General features: G+C 33.4%; 1 protein-coding gene across 1 annotated transcript in view; it reads right to left on the reverse strand.

Annotated features, from left to right (window-relative positions):
* LOC129372661 (complement receptor type 2-like) overlaps positions 1–7301 on the reverse strand; it is a 64457-nt gene that overhangs the window by 38482 nt on the left and 18674 nt on the right. The gene's annotated exons all lie outside the window — the stretch shown is intronic.

Consider the following 7301-nt stretch of genomic DNA (forward strand, 5'->3'; position numbering starts at 1 on the left):
CATTAAGAGTGTGCGCTACAGTTCTTGCAGATGGAAGTCATCACTGATGGAAGTCATTGATGGAAGAGGCTATTTTCATTGTTACTGGAGACTTTAATCAGGCCAATCTGAAGATGATTCTCCTTTTTTTCCACGTGGACTTTGCAACCAGAGGTTAGAGTCGCTGTGTCCAGGGCTCACAGCCTGCTACCACATTGCTGTTAGGGTAGCAGGAGGAGAACAACACCTCACCATGTTCTGCCTGCTACCCTCTGGGAAAAAGTGCAGCAGCTTCAAATGCAGAGCAAACAGATTCCTCAAAAACTTCATCCTTCATGTCATACTAAACTCGCGTTCATTTAATGTTTCATTGTATGTATTTACATTGATACTTTATTATTATTATTTATTTTATTATTACTATTGGAGCTTTGCAACAAAAATTTGTTCCCAACATGTACATTTTTATGTGTACAATTGAATGACAATAAAGTCTGTCTCTGTCTACCTTTTTAAATGTGACTGAATCTAAACAGCAAGGCTGTATTCATCCAATCTGAACGCCAATGATAAACGATACATGTCACCATTCTGTGTCCTGATACGCATAAGCGGGAAGAAAAACAACAACCATGAAGGACTATAATGAGGATAAAGTTGTTAATGAGCTGGCTCGGGTCAGACAGCAACTTCAAAATTGCAAAATATGCTCCATTAGCACCAACTTCTGTTTCCGCAAACAGGTTCTATGTGTGATGTTATTATGCCTTCTGCTTCGCATGCGGGACAATTTCAGGTTGTTTGCAGTTCGCACTGGAGATCACATACAAGTCATATATTGGGAAGTGTAAGTCGTGCCAAAAAAAATTTCTGATTTCACAAAAAAAAAAAAATCGGGATTTGGTTACTTTAAGTTGCATTGCAAATTTTTTGTCTTCATAATTCAACGCTTTGAAATTGCGCTTCTGTCTCTGAAAACTCAGGAGGTGATCACAACATTGCTCCTGTTTTAACCCCATAGTGTTTTCAACAGTGTTGCAATGAGATGTAGTTTGTATAATGAGCCCAGCAGGTTTCCAGTTCCATTGAGTGCTTGCTAATTGTTGCTAGTTTGAAGGAGCTGACTTGGGGAGTCATGGGGGTGCTCTGTGAGGCGGAAGCTACACTTAGAAAAGAGGAGGAGCTCTGCCGCCATTCCCTAGACGTTTTGCAAAGCTGAATGGTCACCATGGGAGATTTAAGGATTTCTCAAACATGCATGAACGAATCAGGTCAACAAACCAGGTACATGTTTGATGATGGAATGCAATTATAACAAGGTGGAAAGATCAAAAAAGTCAGAAACCATTAGGCCAGGGAAAAAAGAGAAAAATTCATTCATGGTTCCAAAAACTATAAAAGCGACCTCTACAGGCATAATGAAGTATCATCACTTTTTGTGAAGGAAATTTGCAATCATCTGTTCCACACCTTCAAAACGATATACCGTATAATCCGGACTATAAGTTGCTCCGGAGTATAAGTCGCACCAGGCTTAAATGCATAATAAAGAAGAAAAATACATATATGAGTCTCAACAGAGTATAAGTCGCATTTTTGAGGGAAATTTATCTGATAAATCCAACGCCAAGAACAGACATGTCATCTTGAAAGGCAATAAAAATACATTTAAAAAATACAGCAGGGCAACAACAAGCTGAATAAAGGTACGGTATTCTAATGTTACATGACAACGAACTGAGAACGTGCCTGGTTACATTCCTTCAGTTTTTCCAAAAAAGTAAAACACTTCAAACTTTAAACAGAATAAATAGCTCAATACAGACTTCTATTTTTTATCCATTAGCCATATTTCACAACAGCTTCATCCCTCATGCCATAAGACTGCTAAACTCTGTTAAGAATTAAAAAGAGGATAAACTTGATTTAGCTCGTTAATTTATTCCTCTTTTCCTGAATTCCTGTGTTTCAATATATGTGCAGGGAGAAAGAGCAATCATACGACGTTAGACTTCAGATATCCAGGGTTTATCCAGAGAAAGTCAATGCAAAAAGAATGTTACAATAAGCATCTCACCTAGATCATCAAAAGTCCAAAACATGACAAAACAGAAACAATTAACTGAGTAAAAAGGGAAACGAAAACACAAACAAAAGATGCATCTTTTGGGAAAACAAACCATTAAAAACAAACCATTTTATAAGAAAAAACAAACCATTTTATAAGAATGTGTATTCTCTTCATTTAAATATATGCATTAGGAGGTGTGTTTTTCCTTTGTGTGGGCTGTCTTAAATGTTAATTTTATTACCTCTGAGACCCACTGAAACACCCAGCTCTTCTCGTACCAGGATCCTTTAGGCGACCTGATTTACAGCGTGGATCTGGAATATTCTCTCTGCCTCAAAATGATTCAACAAGAAACCAGTTGGTGTTTTTTAAACAAACTCGCACAAAATGTATTTCTTAATACTAACTATAAGTTGGATCTAAAACTAACTAATTAAAAACATGCTTTTTAATGCTTAAAAAAATGTACCAATATGTTTGATTATATGTTGTAACAGACTTCTATAGTTTTTAATGTTTGTCTGAAACTAAACCCTGAGTAAAGAATTTATTGCCTGATAGCCAATACACTCCCTGTCTGAAATGTTCCTTAGGGAGTATAAGATTGCTTTCTGATTAGAAATTTATGTAAGTCCAGAGAGTCACCGGTTGTCTTAGTTTGGATTTGTATCTAAATTTATCTTAACCTAAAAGTTAACTTATGTACTATTGTGCTAATTTAAAATTCTATTTCAACAACTCCCATTAATTTAGCATTTTATTGTTGTATTAAGTCCCTTTAATGTTAAGAGACTTAGTGTTTCATAAACATATTTATCTTTACATATGAATGCTACATATACTACACTCATTCTTCAATTGTCAGAAAGAGAAGATTTTTTACTATCTTATCTGAAAATGTTTCATTTTAAGGATGATGATTTGAAATCTTTCTCAAAAAATGGTTTGTTATTGTTCTGTATAGTAGACAAAAATGCAACAGTAAACGTTCATGAAAAGAAAGAATTTTCACCACCCACCATTGAAGTTTGTAAACTGAATTAACCCCATTGTGTTGTTCGTGGACAACTTGGATTATGTATCTGTCCTTATAAAACATCACAAAACAGAAAAACCTGGAAATGTGCAGGCTTAATAGTCATCAAGAACTCTAAGATGCGTGTTTTTTTTTTAATGATTAAAATAATTTCTAACTTAAATAGAAAAAAATGGTTCACAACGTAATTAGTAGAAACAAACAATAAATAGTTTCAAATTTTTACTAGCTTGGTAAAACCAATTAGTGTATAAAATGATGCAGATGTCAAAGGCAGACGTCCTTCATCTGTAGTAGATGTCCCAACAGCTGGGTCCAGTTCCAACTGAGAAAGAAACACACATAAGACACCAAGGAGTAACTGTTTAAACAGTTGCATTTTCATTGTGGTGGAAAAAAAAAAATAAGACAACAGGATCAAGAGCTATTCTTCTTGCTTCAATATGAAAATATTTATACTTAATGATTCATACAGAAAATTACAAGAAGAAAAATGAACAAGTTAAAACAGTTTAAACAAGATTGTTTGGTATTGTGATGGTCTGAGCTCAAAACCAAATGAAATGGATACCTGAATGAAGAAGGATACTTAAAGACTTCGGAACTGAAATATCTCCAGGGTTTACTATCCTTCAGAGTCATCTGAGCTATAGTGTCAAAAGATAGAAAATTTGTGTGAGAATTATTGGACAGTTAATTTTTTATCAAAAAGTTAACTGATTTAATGCATTTGTAACTAGCATTCCATGGAATTACAGGTTAGTCATTGTAATGAAAATATTTTTGAACAGAAAAAATATACAAAAGTATTATAAACCAGTAAATTTAGACAAAATTAAGGCTACCTTTTACCAATTGTATATTAGCAAACACTTAGCCGCCTTGACGGAAGCAGTGATCGTTGTCCAGTCTAAACTTTGTGTGTTGTCAAAAAAAAATCCTGAACATCTTTCAGCCTGGCTAAAAGTTTACGAAGCTATTTCTAAGGCTTTATGACTCCAGTGAAGTACACAACCACTTATCAATCCAGATGTTTGTTTTTTCTGGTTTTTACAATTTCCAATAAAATCCTAATTTCAATGTTTTGTCTTTTATTTATTTATTTATTTATTTTACTTTTTTCAGGTATTTTTTTATTTTTATAAGTGGTTTGATGATATTAAACATTTGTGCAAACAATAAGAAATCTGTAAATGGATTGTATTTAGTTTCAAGTAAAGAATCTCAAACATTATTACATAGTAGTTAATGTGCTTTTTTCTCTTTGGCAGTATGTTTTACTTTCACCCAGTTACACAGACATTAACAGCTAAATTTTAACCTGCCTCAGTGTTTTTACATTAGTCTGTTATTAAAAACCAACAAACACCATAAAACACTTGAAGATGAATGCTTGTACATTGTTTCAGGGATTTTCAGTTAATTTAACACTAAAATGGAATCAAAGTGTTCAACTTTACCGTGTATTTACATGTAAACATGCAGAAGTTGAAGGGAGAGAACATGAAATAGGGAAAAGGAGCAAGACGAAAAGCTTAAATGTTTATATACAGCTCTGGTAAAATGAGAGCTTGATCATATAAAATGATCAATCTCTCTGATTTTAGTTTTTTACATGTTTGAGTAAAATGAACATTGTTCTTTTATTTTATGAACTACTGACAACATTTCTCTCATATTCCAAGCAAAAAGTTAGTATTTAGTTGCAGAAAATTAGATATGGTCAAAATAATAATAATAATAATAATAATAATAATAATAATAATAAGAAGAAGAAGAAGAAGAAGAAGGTGAAGATTAAGAAGAAGAAGAAGAAATGCAGTGCATTCAGACCTCAAATAATGTCAATAAATCAAGTTCATTATCATGTAGAAACAATAATACTTATGTTTTACTCAGAAAAACTTCATAAATCAATATTTGGTGGAATAATGATGAGGTTTTCAGTGGGGTTCAGTGCACTGGTTTCTTAATATTTTTCAGAGCTGTATATAAAGATATCCAGTTATTTGTAAGTTTAAAATATAATATCTCACCATCGCCTCCAAACCCAAAAAATGCAGAAAAAAAGTGCAAGTGAACAGCCAACTGTGAAGGAAATGAAAGAAAATAGATATTTGATCATTTTACATTTCAGTCACAGAAAATGATAAAATTCATTTCAAAGAGGCACTTTCATTCATGTTACCTGCCACGCCTATCAACAGTAGGTTTAAAGGAGGTTCAATTTCTGCAAAGATAAAATAATATTAAAACCAAACCCAAGAGATTTGCTCTTTAGATAAGAGCAAAACTAAAGATGTTGCTCTTTTCTTTAGATTTCAAAATACTCTGGTCTGCAAGTACAAAACAGTGTAGTCAATGGATTTACAAAATGACAGCAAAGGTCCAATTAAGTATTTTTAAGGAAAATATCAACATAGTTAAATATGCACAATTCTTCGGAAAACTAATGAAAAATCCTTATAACTTATGATTCTCCAAACATGCCATGTTACTTCTGCGATTCTTTCGTAATGCAATGACTCACCAAGGTCGTCTCCAGAGCAGTGATCAATGTAGAAGTTTTCAACTTCTGCATTGTTTGAGAAATCTATAATTTATTTACTGCTGAGGTACACAGAAAATTCACTTGATTATGATATAAAAGAAAAAAGAAAAAGAACTGGTGGAGTGACAAATTTTAGATTAAAATTTTGCTTTCCAACTTCGTTTAAAAATACATTTTCAAAATTTCTCAGAAGAAAACTTTTGATACTTTTTAATAAAGTGGATGCTGATGCACTGGTTGTAGTAATAGTTTCATCCGATGATATTTTCTAGACTTTAAATGACAAAGTTAGCATAACTCTTGTTATTAACTAATTTGGATAAAATACATGTTTCCTCAAAATACCCCAAAACTCCCTAGTAAGGCTGCTTCCCCCACGACCCGACTCAATATATAGATGTGGTAAGGAAATCATTAAAGGGGACAATTTATTTTTTGATGAACTTTATGTAAATATTTATTGTCCTCCAGTGAATGTGTCAAAAAAAAAAATAAAAATGCAAAAATATTCTTGTTACTTATTGTCAAGAAAATCCAAGATCATCCCACTTCCCCATGCTGGAGATTTTAGTTAACAGTAACATCAAATAAAGTTACATTTAAAATTAGTCACACAAGTGACATCTAGATGCAACAGTATTCCCAGACTGCAATAAAATAAACCTGGTTGTGTGTGATGTTTTTGTCTCCTGCAAACTTAGCTTTAATTATATTTATTTTTTCCTATCTAATCATAAGAAATCATAGTCGGAGAGAAAGATAGGACAGGAAGAGCATGTTTCCTAAACAAAGAGGAAGTAAGTTTCCAGCTTGCAGATATATAAAAATAACTGAGACCAGTCCTTATTTAAAAGCACAAAAGTTTTAAAGGATGAAATATAAACATTTTGAGAAATTAGATAAAAGTTAAAGTAAAGTACTTATATTAATATTGGTTTACTTATGACAATACTTACATTTACACTCTCACTTGTGGGAAAACTTACAAGTAAAACAAGTAACTGTAACTTTGGTATGAAATAATAATAAAAGAGTAATAAGTTGTGGTTATCTTAAATTATAAGTTAATGCTAAATCAGAAAAACTAAAAGGGTTATGAATGTGATTCTAACATTGAACTTGAAATGGTGTAAAACATGTAACTGCTATTAAAGGTCACTGATGATGTGTTGGAGGTGGATAGTAGGTGAAAGGTTAGGGGTAAAATGGGGACTAACAGGAAAGCAGAGATGACCAATGCCTTTTTAGGACATAGATTGTTGAACAACTTAAACGTGTCAGAGAAAAGACATGGGAGGAACGTTGAGCAACCCTGAGACATTAGCCAAAATATCAGGACAAAAGGTCTGTAAGACCTCTAAGACCTTTTGTTCTGACCAGTGAACAGATGAAATGAGTTCATCTGTCCAAACAGTTAACCAATAAAACAAGCACAGCAACAGTGTTAGCCAATGCAAATGCACCGAAAGCGGGTATAAACCCAATATAAGGGGAGAGCAAAAGAGGAATCTTTGGTTGGATCCTCCAGGCAGCTTCGGGCCAAGACCAAGATGGACAAAGAACTCTGCAGCTGAAGACGGGGCCACAGAGCTGAAGACTGTCCTGCACATGGGGACCAACCCATCAGCAACATGTGGCTTCAAATCGCACTTCTCTCATCAGCT

This window comes from Poeciliopsis prolifica, unplaced genomic scaffold, assembly GCF_027474105.1.
Source record: "Poeciliopsis prolifica strain line A6 unplaced genomic scaffold, Auburn_PproV2 SCAFFOLD030, whole genome shotgun sequence".
NCBI lineage: Eukaryota > Metazoa > Chordata > Actinopteri > Cyprinodontiformes > Poeciliidae > Poeciliopsis > Poeciliopsis prolifica.